Source organism: Odocoileus virginianus, chromosome 3 (genome assembly GCF_023699985.2).
Source record: "Odocoileus virginianus isolate 20LAN1187 ecotype Illinois chromosome 3, Ovbor_1.2, whole genome shotgun sequence".
Classification (NCBI taxonomy): domain Eukaryota; kingdom Metazoa; phylum Chordata; class Mammalia; order Artiodactyla; family Cervidae; genus Odocoileus; species Odocoileus virginianus.
The window spans coordinates 92,528,868-92,543,665 of record NC_069676.1 but is presented as its reverse complement, the minus strand read 5'-3'; the positions used below and the strand labels follow the sequence as shown (position 1 = coordinate 92,543,665).

General features: G+C 37.5%; 1 pseudogene; it reads right to left on the bottom strand.

Moving 5' to 3' along the window:
• Positions 1 to 7,517: 7,517 nt before the first annotated feature.
• LOC110146621 (large ribosomal subunit protein uL11 pseudogene) lies at positions 7,518 to 7,972 on the bottom strand (annotated as a pseudogene).
• Positions 7,973 to 14,798: the final 6,826 nt, after the last annotated feature.

The following is a 14,798-nucleotide window of genomic DNA, read 5'->3' as shown; positions in this document are numbered from 1 at the left end:
TACGAGAGTCCACATAAGATTGCTATACCTCCTAAAGAAATTTCTGGATGGAGCAAAAGCTGTAAAACTATAGGATAAATTAATTTAAGGCAATAATGTGTGTATTACTTATAGAATGAAAAATTAAGGATAACGGGTCTTTATTCAACTCAATGAGCATGCCTATCTAAGAAGAAAGACCCCAAACAAGTGGAAACGAAGTTTATTCTCTTGCCATGAATTTGGAGTTATACTTATTGAAGCCATAAATATTGAAAATTCTCCATTTTATGGTTTTTACAGTCTTAGAGTTTCCACATTTTACTGTGATCCACACAGTCAAAGACTTTGGCAGAGTCAATAAAGCAGAAATAGATGTTTTATGGCATGTTCTTGCTTTTTAGATGATCCAGCAGATGTTGGTAATTTGATCACTGGTTCCTCTGCCTTTTCTAAAACCAGCTTGAACATCTGGAAATTCATGGTTCATGTATTGCCGAAGCCTGACTTGGAGAACTGTGGAAAATTCTGAAGGAGATGGGAATACCAGACCACCTGACCTGCCTCTTGAGAAACCTGTATGCAGGTCAGGAAGCAACAGTTAGAACTGGACATGGAACAACAGACTGCTTCCAAATAGGAAAAGGAGTAGGTCAAGGCTGTATACTGTCACCCTGCTTATTTAATTTATATGCAGAGTACATCATGAGAAATGCTGGGCTGGAAGAAGCACAAGCTGGAATCAAGATTGCTGGGAGAAATATCAATAACCTCAGATATGCAGATGACACCACCCTTATGGCAGAAAGTGAAGAAGAACTAAAGAGCCTCCTGATGAAAGTGAAAAAGGAGAGTGAAAAAGTTGGCTTAAAGCTCAACATTCAGAAAACTAAGAACATGGCATCTGGTCCCATCACTTCATAGCAAATAGATGGGGAAACAGTGGAAACAGTGGCTGACTTTATTTTTGGGGGCTCCAAAATCACTGCAGATGGTGATTGCAGCCATGAAATTAAAAGATGCTTACTCCTTGGAAGGAAAGTTATGACCAACCTAGACAGCATATTAAAAAGCAGAGACATTATTTTGTCAACAAAGGTCCATCTAGTCAAGGCTATGGTTTTTCCAGTAGTCATATATGGATGTGAGAGTTGGACTATAAAGAAAGCTATAAAGAGAATTGGACTATAAAGAGCACAGAATTGATGGTTTTGAACTGTGGTATTGGAAAAGACTCTTGAGAGTCCCTTGGACAGCAAGGAGATCCAACCAGTCCATCCTAAAGGAGATCAGTCCTGGGTGGTCATTGGAAGGACTGATATTGAAGCAGAAACTCCAATACTTTGGCCACCTGATACGAAGAGCTGACTCGTTGGAAAAGACCCTGATGCTGGGAAAGATTGAGGGCAGGAGGAGAAGGGGACGACAGAGGACAAGATGGTTGAATGGCATCACCAACTCAAAGGACATGGGTTTGGGTGGACTCTGGGAGTTGGTGATGGACAGAGAGGCCTGGCGTGCTACAGTTCATGGGGCGCAAAGAGTCGGACATGACTGACTGAACTGAACTGAACTGAGAGTCTTAGAGATAAATATTATAGCAGATTTAAACAAACATAGCAAAGATGTTGCTTGAGCTTAAAGTGACCATCAAAATCAGGGCATTCCATGCATGTTCTGTGGCAGTTGAAAATATTTGTTCACATCTTTCTTGTCCTTTGCTTTATCTTCTATGATCTTAGGATTAATTGTTCCTCAAAAATTTCTGGCAGAAGTGAACTCATTTGAATTCATGCAAAGTCATCAAGCAAGCTACATTTTCTCTTGGGAATAACCATTTTTTGAGTCCATGGATCTCAATCTCTAAAACAGACCAGAGGCTTTCTAATTATATTAGACAATAGTGTAACCATTAAACCATAACTGTTTCTGTAGAAATGACTTTATCAGCATCTTGAAAATTTTGTCTCTTTACTGATTTCTATGTTTCTGCACTTTTTTCCAGCTTACTGAGATACAATTGACAGCATTTTATTGGTTTTAGGTGTTGAACATGATAATTTGATACCTGTATATATTGCAATGTGGTTACAACCAAAGTTAGTTAACATTCATTACCTCACCCAGTTATTAATATAATTTTTGTGATAACTTTTAGTATGTATCTTCTTATCAATTGTCAACTACAGTCCCATGTATAGTGGGAATTCATAATAATGTGCTTTCACAGCCTTGGGAAATTTCACAGAAATAGCACCGGGAAAAACAGCATATATTAAGAAACTATGTTAATGATTATCTTTCAAGTTTTTCTTAAAAATAATCTCCCTGTTACAAACCCCAAGGCCAGACCCAGGAGGGAGTATGACTAAGATCATGAAAGCATGGACCTTGGAAGACGGGGTCGGTGCCAGGCATGAACGCTGCCTACACACTTGCTAATTGTTCCTGAGACTAGCCCAGAAGGGAAGGGCCTGGGGTAAACGCAAGATCTGGACCATGTCAGTGTCATCCATGACATTTAGGAGTACATGATTAACACAGCATGTGTCTTTAGAAAGATAAGATCAGAGAAAGTCTTGTAGTCTTTGAAAGTCTTGAAAGTAATCCTGAAAGTCTCCCTAGCAATCAGGAATAAAAGCTGGACTCAGAGTGGACTCTGCACCTCAGTCCAATAGAGGCTGCAGATGCCCTGACCATTGCAACAGATTTCATGTTCTATCTTCATTCTCACCACTCACTCCTGGACCATTAGGGCAACCATGCTTTATATTACATCCCCCAACTCTAGAACTTACGTATCCTATAACTAAGCTTTGAACTTCTGACCTTTTGCATTTAATCCCTTGATTTACCTCATTATTTGGGAAGAACACCTCAAGTGTTTTTCTGAAGAAATAGTATATAATATATGCTGCTGCTGCTGCTAAGTCGCTTCAGTCGTGTCCGACTCTGTGTGACCCCATAGACTGCAGCCCACCAGGCTCCCCCATCCCTGGGATTCTCCAGGCAAGAACACTGGAGTGGGTTGCCATTTCCTTCTCCAATGCATGAAAGTGAAAAGTGAAAGTGAAGTCGCTCAGTCATGTCCTACTCTTAGAGACCCCATGGACTGCAGCCTACGTCCATGGGATTTTCCAGGCAAGAGTACTGGAGTGGAGTGCCATTGCCTTCTCCATATATAGTGTATATATATATATATATATATTTTTAATTATTATATATCTGAAAACATGTTTGTTCTATCCTCGCACTTGACTGATAGGTTACTAAAGCATTCAGTCGCATGGAAATCACTTTTTTCTCATAACTGTGAAGGCACTGGTCCATTGTCTTTGAGCTTCCCATATTGCTGTTGATATAAATATTAATTGCTCTTTCATTTCCTATGTGACTTTTTTATCCATATGGGACATCTAAGAACCTTTCCATTACCAATATTTTGAAATGTCTCTATTAATGTGTCTTGGTGTAAGTGTTCCTCTGTCCATCACGAAGAACACTCGCTCGGCTCCTGCAATGTGGAACAATATGCCCTTAATTCTGGTTAATAACTTTTTATCTTTGTTAATTTTACCCCCTCTCTAATTTGTTTCCTTGGAATTCCTGAAAATTTTGCAGATACTGGAATTTCTGAACCAATTCTCCATCTTTTTCCCCCACTATCTCTTTCTCTTTTTATTCTATTTTCTGGGAGATTTCCATAACTTTATTCTGATTTGTTATCTATTCTTTTACTTTTCAAGGTTACTATCTTTTACTTTCAGGTGACATTAATTTTACAGCTAATTTCTTTGCTCTCTCCTACATTTATATTGTCTATTCTTCCAGGATATTTTTCTATTTCTCTCTGTGTGTATCTTCATTGTATACTCATTTCAGTTTTTTGGTAATCCTTGGTTATTCATTAACAGCTAGGTGTGAGGTTGAGTGTGAGCTCCCAGTGTCTTTGGTATGGGCTTCAAGGTAGGGTGGCTGAAGGAGGAGTGAGTTCCCTGTTCTATGAGGGCACCACCAGCTCTCATTCACCCTTTCTCTTTTAAAGTCCACTTCCTTGGAGATAAAACTTGTACTCTCCTGCCCAGGAGCTATGAAACTGGCTGCTATAGCATTGGGAACAGTCAAAGAAGGCACATGTCTTTCTCCTTGCTTTGTATGTGGAGTTAATTCCCATCTTCCTATGGCACCCAAGCCCTCCACTGGGCTTAACATTCGGGAGTCAGAGTCCCTCTGATTCAGACTCTCTAGCGATTCATCTTCATTTCTTCTTTGGGGTTGGAGAAGAGAAGGTATCTGACGATAACGGTTGTGGAGAAAATTGGTGAGTCCTCTCATACAGACTTTCTGCTGACTCTTCTGTCTATAAGACAACCTTTACAGTTGCTCTCATTGATACTTGGTTCTCCCAGGTTTTGAACCTACTGGGCATTCTGATATATAAACTATCTTTAGCCATCTTAATTTTGTCAATTTGGTTGCCATTTTAATCTTCTTTCCAGTGTCTATACATTATTGATATTGCTTCTCACCAGATCCACCTTCTCTATTTTTTTTTAATGAATAGCAGTTAATTTGAACCAGACATGGTTATAAGTACTTTGCAAGTACTGAATTATACTGTGCCTGGAAAAATCCTATGGGATAGGCATTTTACAGATGAAGAAACTAATACTAAGAAAAGGTTAACTGAATTGCACAAGTTCACAATGCTAGTAAATACAAACCCTGAATTAGAATCTCAGTTGGCTCTGGGATCCAGGTTCTTTACCCCTTCTCTAACAGACTATTAGTGAGCATGATTTAGCCATGCTGAAAGTGCTAATAGGAACACTTTCCCCACATTTATAAACACCAAAAAAAGAGAAGATTCCTTTTTATAAGCTACTTTAACCTTATGAGTTTTTACCCATTTATCTCTTTATTTTTCACTTCTATCATGTTTAATCAGAAATCTTGATAGTTCCTAAAATAAGAATATTTTAAAGGTAGGCTACATTCATATTTAAAATCTAGTGGTACTGTGTTTAATTATCATTCAACACATCAAATCACATCAAAACTAGTGAGAAATGCTTGACTTCAAACTAATTCATCTGTTTCTGATCTCAAAATTTCTTTGATCTTAAATCAACATTAACCCAAAGTACTAGTTGCCTATTAAACGAGGTAGTACATCACCAAAATACATACAGTAAAAAAGGGATATAAAGCTATAAATAAATTCTGTACTGACCAGGCCTATATTTATAGGTGCTAAAATAATAACAGATGACAAGGATAGGATAAAGCGACGGAAAACAGGTCAAAAGGAGAAATTTGGAATGTTCTAGTCTCACGGGCAAAGTGGTGGTGGTTGAGGGAGTGGACCTGAAAGGGGAAAAGTCCAGTGAAGCCTGGAGAAAGGCAGAGTGTTGCTGGGCAGCCTCTTCCTTCCCCCATCAGTACTTCAGGACAACCTAGGCAATGGGAGAAATTATTTGCTAATGTTGTGACAGACAAGGGCTTAATCTCCAAAATATACAAACAGCTCATACAACTCAACAACAACAAAAACACAATTGAAAAGTTGGCAGGAGACTTTAAGAAGTCAGAAGGTACATAAAAGATGCTCATCATCAATAACTATTAGAGATAAGCAAATGAATGTTACAATGAGGTACCACCTCACACAAACCAGAATGGCCATCATTAAAATGTCTAATAATAACAAATGCTGTAAAGAGTGTGTAAAAAAAAGAGAAGCCTCCTACACTGTTGGTGGGAATATAAATTGGTACAGCCACTGTGGAAAACAGTACGGAACTTCCTAAGAAAACTAAAAATAGAACTACGATATGATCCAGCAATCCCCTTCCTGGGCATACACCCAAGCCAAAACTAATTAAAAAAGATATATGCACCCCTATGTTCATAGTAGCACTGTTCACAATAGCCAAGACAAAGAAACAACCTAAATGTCCATCAACAGATGAATGGATGAAAAAAGATGTGTTATGTACACACACACACACACATATATTTATTTATAATGGAATATTACTAGGCCATAAAGAAGAACAAAATGATGCCATTTGCAGCAACATGGATGCAACTAGGGATTATAATACTAGGTGAATAAAGTCAGAAAGATAAATACAATTATGATATCCCTTATATGTGGAATGTAAAACATGGTGCAAACAGAAACAGACTCAGAGACTTGTGTTTGCCAAGGGGGAGAGGGAGAAGCATAGACTGCAAATTCACAGTTAGAAGATGCAAACTATTACATTCAGAATAGATAAACAAGGTCTGAGTATAGCACAGGGACCTATAGCCTACCCCTGGGATAAATCATAATGGAAAGGATGATTTAAAAAAATATATATGTGTGTGTATAACTGAGTCACTATGTTTTACAGCAAAAATTAAATCCCTGTAAATAAATCAACTATACTTCAGTTTTAAAAACTAGAGGAAAAAAGAACTTCAGGGATCTGCCTTTCCACACAGAGGCTGGGCAGTTCCTCCTCTTAGAGCCCTCCTGAGACAGGGACTCTGATGGGAACACAGCTTCCTCCCCAGGGTCTTCTGAAAAAGAAGCACAGAGGATGTTGCTGTTTTCATAACATACTTGATATTTGTATGAGTATCAGACCAGAATATATTTGAAAAACACACAAAATGGCTTTGAATAAAAAGTCTTGCTGATAATTTTAGCATAAATTATGTAATCCACTGACTTATTCCACATCAAAATCTTGTAAAGATACTTGTATTGTGTCATCACACAAACAGATGCAACTTAAAACTTTCCAAAAATAGTCATTTGGAATTTTGTCTGGACCTGCATTAAAGTAATTGAGAGAATGGAAAGGTTCACAGTCTTGAGACTTCTAATTCAGGAACTTGAAAACTAAAAGATATGGATTGGCATGACTAGGTTTCTGTTATTTCTGAAAAATTATTTCTTCAACCAAAGACTAACAGATCAAGGGAATGGCTTGGAACAATCTGGGAGGAAATAAATTTAGACAGCTAGTGAAGAAATAATAGAAATGGTTGTATTAAAGGGAGATGATCCTTTTCTATCCAGCAAATAGAGAATCAAAATCATTTAGATCAGTAAACAGCCATAAACCTCAATTTTTAAGAGTATTTTCAGATTTCTGCCCGAATAAAGATTGAGCATTATTTCTAAGGAGCAGATTTCAGGTATTTTGATATAAGCTAAAAGAAAATGATGTTAATAAAAATTGGCATTTATAAAAATGTGGAAGCTTTCTTCATGAAAAACTTTTCAGTAATGCACATAACTTAGATTACCATGATACTTTTTGAAGATAATACAAACTTCCACTAGAAACTGAACAATATTTTGCAATATTTGCATCAACTTTTTAGAATTATCAAGTTACAGGTAGAATTTAGATTAAGTACATAATATTCCCTAATCTATTTCCCTTTTCTTTTACTATGCCTCTCCCTCCTGTCCTCCCAAGAATTAACCATAAATATAATTGAATATTTATTGCTTCTATTCATATTTTCATTGGTTGTCAAATAATCCTTTGTTTCTTTTTCCTTTGCACTAGGCACTCCACTGCACCACTGTTGATACCATCTATGATGTCGTGAGGTTGGCAGCCGTCAGCATGGCTGCCCACAGACTGGGCAGTCCTCAGGATTGCTTTAACGGTTCCAGAGAGTTCTCTAGCTAGAGACTGATGCCGCATCTGCCAGGCAATGTGGACAATCTCATCAAAAGTGATATTTTCATTGTGCTTAATGTTTCTCTGCCTCTTTCTGTCTCAATGTCATTACCAATAGTTTTTGGAGACAGACTCAGGGGGCCGATCTTGGGAGCCAGAGAAGACATGGCACCAACTTCCCCACTGGTGCACCTCAGGTACACAGATTTGATCTTGCTGGGGTCGAATTTAGGCAGCATGGTGGAGGCAGCTGGTGTCAGATGAACCTGGATTCGAGATGACCTAAGAAGGCTGCACCTTTGCCTCCTCCAAGCAAAAAGCCAACAGAAGACTTCTGTGCATGTTTTATAACTACATTTCTGTTGAACGTTTTTGTACTTTATAGAAAATATATCACATATATTCCTCTACATGTTTTTATTCAACATGTTTATTATTTTCATTTTTATCCAGTTCCATTGATTGACTACAGCAAAATGTATTGAGGCATGCTCTATTGGAGAAGGAAATGGCAACTCACTCCAGTATCCTCGCCTGGAGAATCCCAGGGACAGAGGACCCTGGTGGGCTGCTGTCTACGGGGCTGCACAGAGTCAGACACGACTGAAGTGACTTAGCAGCAGGAGCAGCAGCAGATTGATAGATATTTCTATTATCTCAATATATTCATTGCTATAAGCATTGTAATGAGCATTCTTAAATGTATTTTTTTGTATACATGGATGTGCAATTCTCTAGGATAGGGTTTCTCAACCTTGACACCTTGGGCAAGATAATTCTTTGTTGCTGAAGTAAGAAGTACATTGCAGGATATTTTGCATTATTTGCAGGATATTTAGTAGCATCCCTGGTCTCTGTCCACTACAAGTCAATGGTAATCCCTATTATATGATTAACAAAAATGTCTCCAGATGTTGTCAAATGTCCCCTGGGAGACAAAATCATCCCTGGATTAAAATTTAAAAAAAAACAAAAAAAAAAAAAAACACTGCTCTAAAGTGTACACATTTAAGTGTAACTGCTGTTTTACAGAATACACTTATCTTCAACTTCACTAAATATTTTCTAATTGCCCTACAAAATAATTGTACCATTTTGCTTTGCAGTCAGTAGACGATCCACTCCTAGATTTTTATTGTGAACTATTTCTAACATAAAAATAATAGCTATAATGCAGATAGAAGAGGTGAAGTCACTCAGTCGTGTCCAACTCTTTGCGATCTCATGGACTATGGCCCACCAGGCTCCTCCATCCATGGGATTTTCCAGGCAAGAGTACTGGAGTGGGTTGCCATTTCCTTCTCCAGAGATATTCCTGACCCAGGGATCGAACTAGGGTCTCCCACACTGTAGGCAGACTCTTTTCCATCTGAGTCACCAGGGAATCCCCCATCTGCAGATAGAAGATGTCAATAGCAATTAACACATGTATTCTGAACTTGGTTTAACAAATAGAACATCAAAATACTTTAGAGACCAATGTGTCCCTATTCTGAAGCTACCCTTCTTTTCCTCACTTCTCTTTTGGCAAAGGTAATCACTATCTTGATTTTGTTTATTCATCATTCCTTTTATTCTCATACGACATATAAGCACAAACCTAAATTTTATGTTGTTTTGGATGTTTTCATATACTTCTCAGTTTTACATGTATGAAATCATATTTCTATAACTTGGTTGTTTTGTTTTTGTTCAACCTCATGATTATTGTTCATCATTATAATTTTAATTCTAGCTGTGCTTATGCAGGTAACTGCAATCCATTAACGGGTAAAACATACAAGTACAAACTTTTTGTATTATGGTTTCCAGACTACTAATGAAATAAAAATTCAACCTGATTTATCATTTAAATATAAACCTAAAATTTATAAACCAAGGCTCCAAATAAGAATAAAATAGACCTAAGAGAATCAAATGGTCTTAAGTAATCCCTTGGTCAAATCATGACATTTTACAAGTCATTGAAACTCAAATTAAGTGACCAGCTATGGTTTAGAAACCATATCAATTTGATTGTGTAATCCAAGACTAGAATTTCCCAACTCCTAATCATGGTTTTTCCAATAATCAAACTGGCTCTGCTATAATCACCTCAGGGTAAAAACTATGTCTTTTACATCTTTTCCTCCCTTTCTCTTTGACCCAGTGTACAGGATCATGTCTTATACATAGCAGAGTGAAAATCAAATATTTTAGCATATTTGGAGTTATGCTTCATTAAAGCATGACTAATTTTAGCTGGCAAAACATCTTAATTGTAGCTGATTATTTATTCAAAGAAAATCAAAGGGCAATTTCATTGAAGTCAAGAATGCACTTGGACTCAACTTCTGTGGAAATGTCTGACCTAAATACATGCTCCTCCTTGCATGTCATGAATCTATTCATCACTTAGCAGTGCCTTTATGGATGCAGATACAAGAGTCCCAGGAGGGAAATGGTTCTCTCAGAAGAGAAGTTATAAAGATATGCTACCTTTAAAAGATAAGATATGGAGAAGGAAAGGAAATTGATATTTTTATGATCTCTCAGAAGTAAAAGAAAATAACTTGGGAATGATAGTATAATATGGCATTAAGCTGTGCACTTCACTCACTTTGTCCCCACCAACTGAGGAACTGCTACAAAACTGTTAATTATATGCATAACTGATATGGAATGTTATTAAACCTGGCATTTTGCAAGTGTACTTCTCATTCCTCTGAAAAGTGCATGCAAATGAAAAGAGATGTGAGACTTCTCATCGAGCTAAATAAAGTTAGACAAGAGTTAGATGACTCATTTAACACATTTAGGAAAATGACATGATAGAATACATTTCTAATCTGTGCGACATAAAAGGAAATAGAACGATATTTGGTCATGTTCAGTGGTTTCCTCCTTCATGGCAGAGGAAAATCATCTAATTAATTTGTAGTCTCAAATTAACTTCTCAATCAAGCTATGACCGGGAACAGACAACGTGGTGTCCCTTCAGTTCCGCTGCGCCTGCTAGCACTCAAGGGATCTTCAAGGAAAAAGGATGACCCTTGCTGACAGGATAGCAAGCACTTCAAGACTTATTATGTGGCCATAAACCATATTGAAGCATAATGCTGTCTCAGCATCTTTGGATTGCTCTACTAGGAATCATTAGAAGTTCCACAGTTGTTCTTTTTTTATATTTTTTAAAATTTATTTTTATTGAAGGATAATTGCTTTACAGAATTTTGTTGTTTTCTGTCAAACCTCAACATGAATCAGCTGTAGGTATTCATATTCCTCTCCCTTTTGAACCTATCTCCCACCCCTCTAGGTTGATACAGAACCCCTGCTGGAGTTTCCTGAAAGGGTGAGATGTATGGAAAGAGTAACGCAGCTCTTTTTTTCCTAAAAAAATATATAGTTTTGTGTCATTAGATGTACTTATTTTCTTCTATGTTCCAGGCACTGTGCTAGACATCAGGGGTAAATTGTAAACCAAGCTCATATACTCCTGACATTAAACAGACTTTAAACGCATGTAGCACAGCTTCACCTGCCCATGGTGGGAAACCAAACCATATACCTTTGGAAGGGAATCAATCTAGAAAAACTAAGATGCAACCAAACTGATGGATTGGTTATTTTCTTCAGAACATGTCTAATTCTCCTGCAGAATCAAGAAGAATAACTGAGTTAAATACCTGTTTTCAGAGTACAAAGTAATTTGATTTGATTTTAATGTAAGGACAGGGACTTAATCACTGCATCCCCAACGTGTAGTGAAGCACTTGGTACACAGTAAATGTTTAAAGACTATGCTAAAAGGAGCACTTCCAGAATGATGGAGTAAGGACCTCCAAAGATCAGTGATCTATAAAAGCAATGAGAAAACTGGCAGAAAAAAAAAATCACAATTGACTTTTTCAGAAGTATGGAAACTAACCAACATCTCCAAGAGTGCTTATTTTAGAAAACTGTCTGAATCTCAGTAAGAACACGTTGTATAGAGTCGTAAATGTCACTGTTCCTTTCCCTCTCTCCCCAGCCCCAAGAGCCTCAAAAAGCAGCAGCAGCCTTGGAATCACAGTAGGTGTGATAAACAGCATTCTAGAAACAAATGAAGGGGACAGAAGGGGCTGAAAGTTTTTGCCCTCAAAATGTTATCCACAGAGAACTAAGCTTTTGGCCTGGCTGAAAACGTTTTGGAAGAGCTCCATTCAGAAGGCTTGTCTTCATTTGACCTGACTCAAGACTTCCTCAGTGAGGAAAGTTCAGCCTCAAGGCATTTTTGGACAACAATCAATAAAAATTATTTCATCCCACAGCTAATGAGGCAGCGGTGGTGCAGACAAGACGTAGCTCCCCAACTCCTCCCCACTTCCCACCCCCCCCCAAAAAAAAACCAGAAGGCCACACAAATATGCAGGCAGTGCACATACATAAGAAACACCAGAAAGGCTGCAGTCTCTGACACCGGGGGCCTGTGCCAGCAGAAACTGCAAGCAAAGGCAGAGTTGACTAGTGCATCTGGCTTCAGGGTTTCTGGGTCTTCCATGACTTTGGCAGAAAGGACTGGCTCAGACTTCACCTACCTGGCGATGGCGCAGAGCAGCTTTCTTTTGACTGTGTCAAGAAAGGCGAGTTGAGGTTTGCTGTCTATTCAGCCCCTGTCTACAGCAGTTGTAGAACATTGCATAACTTCATCTTGATCATCCACACCATCCTGGAGCATCGATTATGACTCCATGGTAGATGAGGAGGCCACCTCTGACATCTGCCACTAGAGCCTGGACGCCTAGCTTCTTACCTACACAAGCTTCAGCCGGCTCATTGGCCAGACTGTGTGCTCCTTCACCGCCTCCCTGAATTTTGACAGTGTCCTCAATGTGGATGTTAAAAAGCTCCAGACCAATCTGGTACCCTACTTCCACATCTACTTTGACCAGATGACCTATTCATCCTGCGTCTCAGCTGAGAAGCTGCCACAGGCCGCTCTCGGTGGCATCAGAGCACATACCAGCACAACACAAGGCCTTTCAGCAAAGGAGGAAACACTTATCAATTCAATCCATTTAAGTAAACCTCTGCCTAATCATTAGGAAACCCAAAGTTAACTCAGCAGAGACAATGGTGTCCACACACATGACAAAGAACAGAAACTTTAGGAAGTTAGTCCAAGCAATTCACTAAGCAAGAGGCAAAGTAATGAATGGCAGTTATGAGAAAACTCTGGAGTTTTGTCATTTTAAAAGTCCAGTTTTCAACAAGTTATAAGACACATACGAAAACAGGAAAAAAAGGCTCATACATAGAAAAAATGCAACCAATAGAAAGTTTTCCTGAGGAAGCCTAGATGTGGACTAGATAGGCAAAAATTTTAAATCAGACATCATAAATAGATTCAAAATTAAACATATTTTACACATACCCAAAACTAAAAGAAAATATATGAACAATTAAAGAAAAGTATGAAAAAATATTATGAAGTAGTATCAATTAAGAGATAAGAAGTATATAAAAGAACAAAATAAAATTCTGGTGATGAAAAATACAGTTAATGTAAGACAGATTTAGTAAAGAAGCTTAAGTTGCAGGAGGAAAAAAAATGAATGAATTTAATAAATCAGTTGAGCTTATCCAGTCTAAAAGACAATAAATGAAGAGAAATTACCAGAGCCTAAGACACCAGTGGTAAACTGTCAAGCACACTCAGTTCAGGTCAGTTAAGTCACTCAGTTGTGTCCAACTCTGCGACCCCATGAACCACAGCACACCAGGCCTCCCTGTCTATTACCAAACAGACACATGCCTAGTGGGAACTCCAGAATGAGAGGGGAGGAAGAAAAAGACAGAAAGAATTATTTAAGAAGTAATGACAAAAATTTCCCAAATATGATTTACATTAATCTATACACTTAAAAGCTCAATGCACTCCAATTAGGATAATTTTAGAGAGATCCAAAACTACGTATACGGTAGTTAAACTATAAGAAACAGACAAAAAAGAAAAAAGAGAATCTCGAAAGTATCAAGAGATACTACTCCACACATAAAAGAGGTTCTCAGTAATATCAGCATCTGTTTAAAGACACAAAATAGGTTGAAACTGAAAGGCTAGAAGAAAGATACTCTCTGTAAACAGTAGTAAAAAGAGAGCTTAATACTAATATGCTAAAATAGACCTGAAGACAAAGTTTTCTTGCAATAAAAAGAACATTTTACAATGACAGACTCTTCATCAGGAACAATTACAAAATTTTGCTTTTACATTTTTATAAAATATAGCAGTGCCTTTTGATAATAGAATGCCAAAATACATGAAGCAAAATCTGACAGTTTTAAGTGAGAAATAGAAAATTAATAATGGAGGCTTCAAAATTCTACCTACAATACTAAGAAGAACTAGACAGAAGATCTACATGAAAACCGAACACTTGAACAACATTAAGGACCGATTAGACCTAACAGACATCTAGAGAACATGTCACCTAACAAAAAAAAACAGAATATACCTTCTTCTCCAGTGCACATGGAATGTCCTCCAAATTATGTCATTAAAAAAAAAATTTTAAAGACATAAATCATAAACAGTATATTCTCCAAACCACAACATAATTAAAATCAATAGAAGAAATTTGAGAAATTCCATGAATGTATGGGCTGGCATGCTGCCATTCATGGGGTTCCAAAGAGTCGGACATGACTGAGCAACAACTGAACTGAACTGATGAGCTCCCCTGGTGGCTCAGATGGTAAAGCGTCTGCCTGCAATGCAGGAGACCTGGGTTCAATCCCTGGGTCAGGAAGATCCCCTGGAGAAGGAAATGGCAACCCACTCTAGCTTTCTTGACTGGAAAATCCCATGGTGGAAATTAAAGAATGCATTCCAAAAAAACAATGAGTCAAAGAATAAGCAGAAAATAAATTAGAAAATATTTTAAGATTAATTAAAATGAATATATCAAAATCTATTGGATACAGATAAATCTTACTTCCTATTTATTTATTAAAACCTGTTGAATATAGCTGTAAATGCTTTATTAAAAAAGACCTCAAATCCATAATTTTTCATTTTAGAAAACTTTAAAAAAAATAGATAAAAGGAAATAATTGATATTAGAACAGAAATAATTAAAATTTTAAAAAAGCAAAGATCTATTT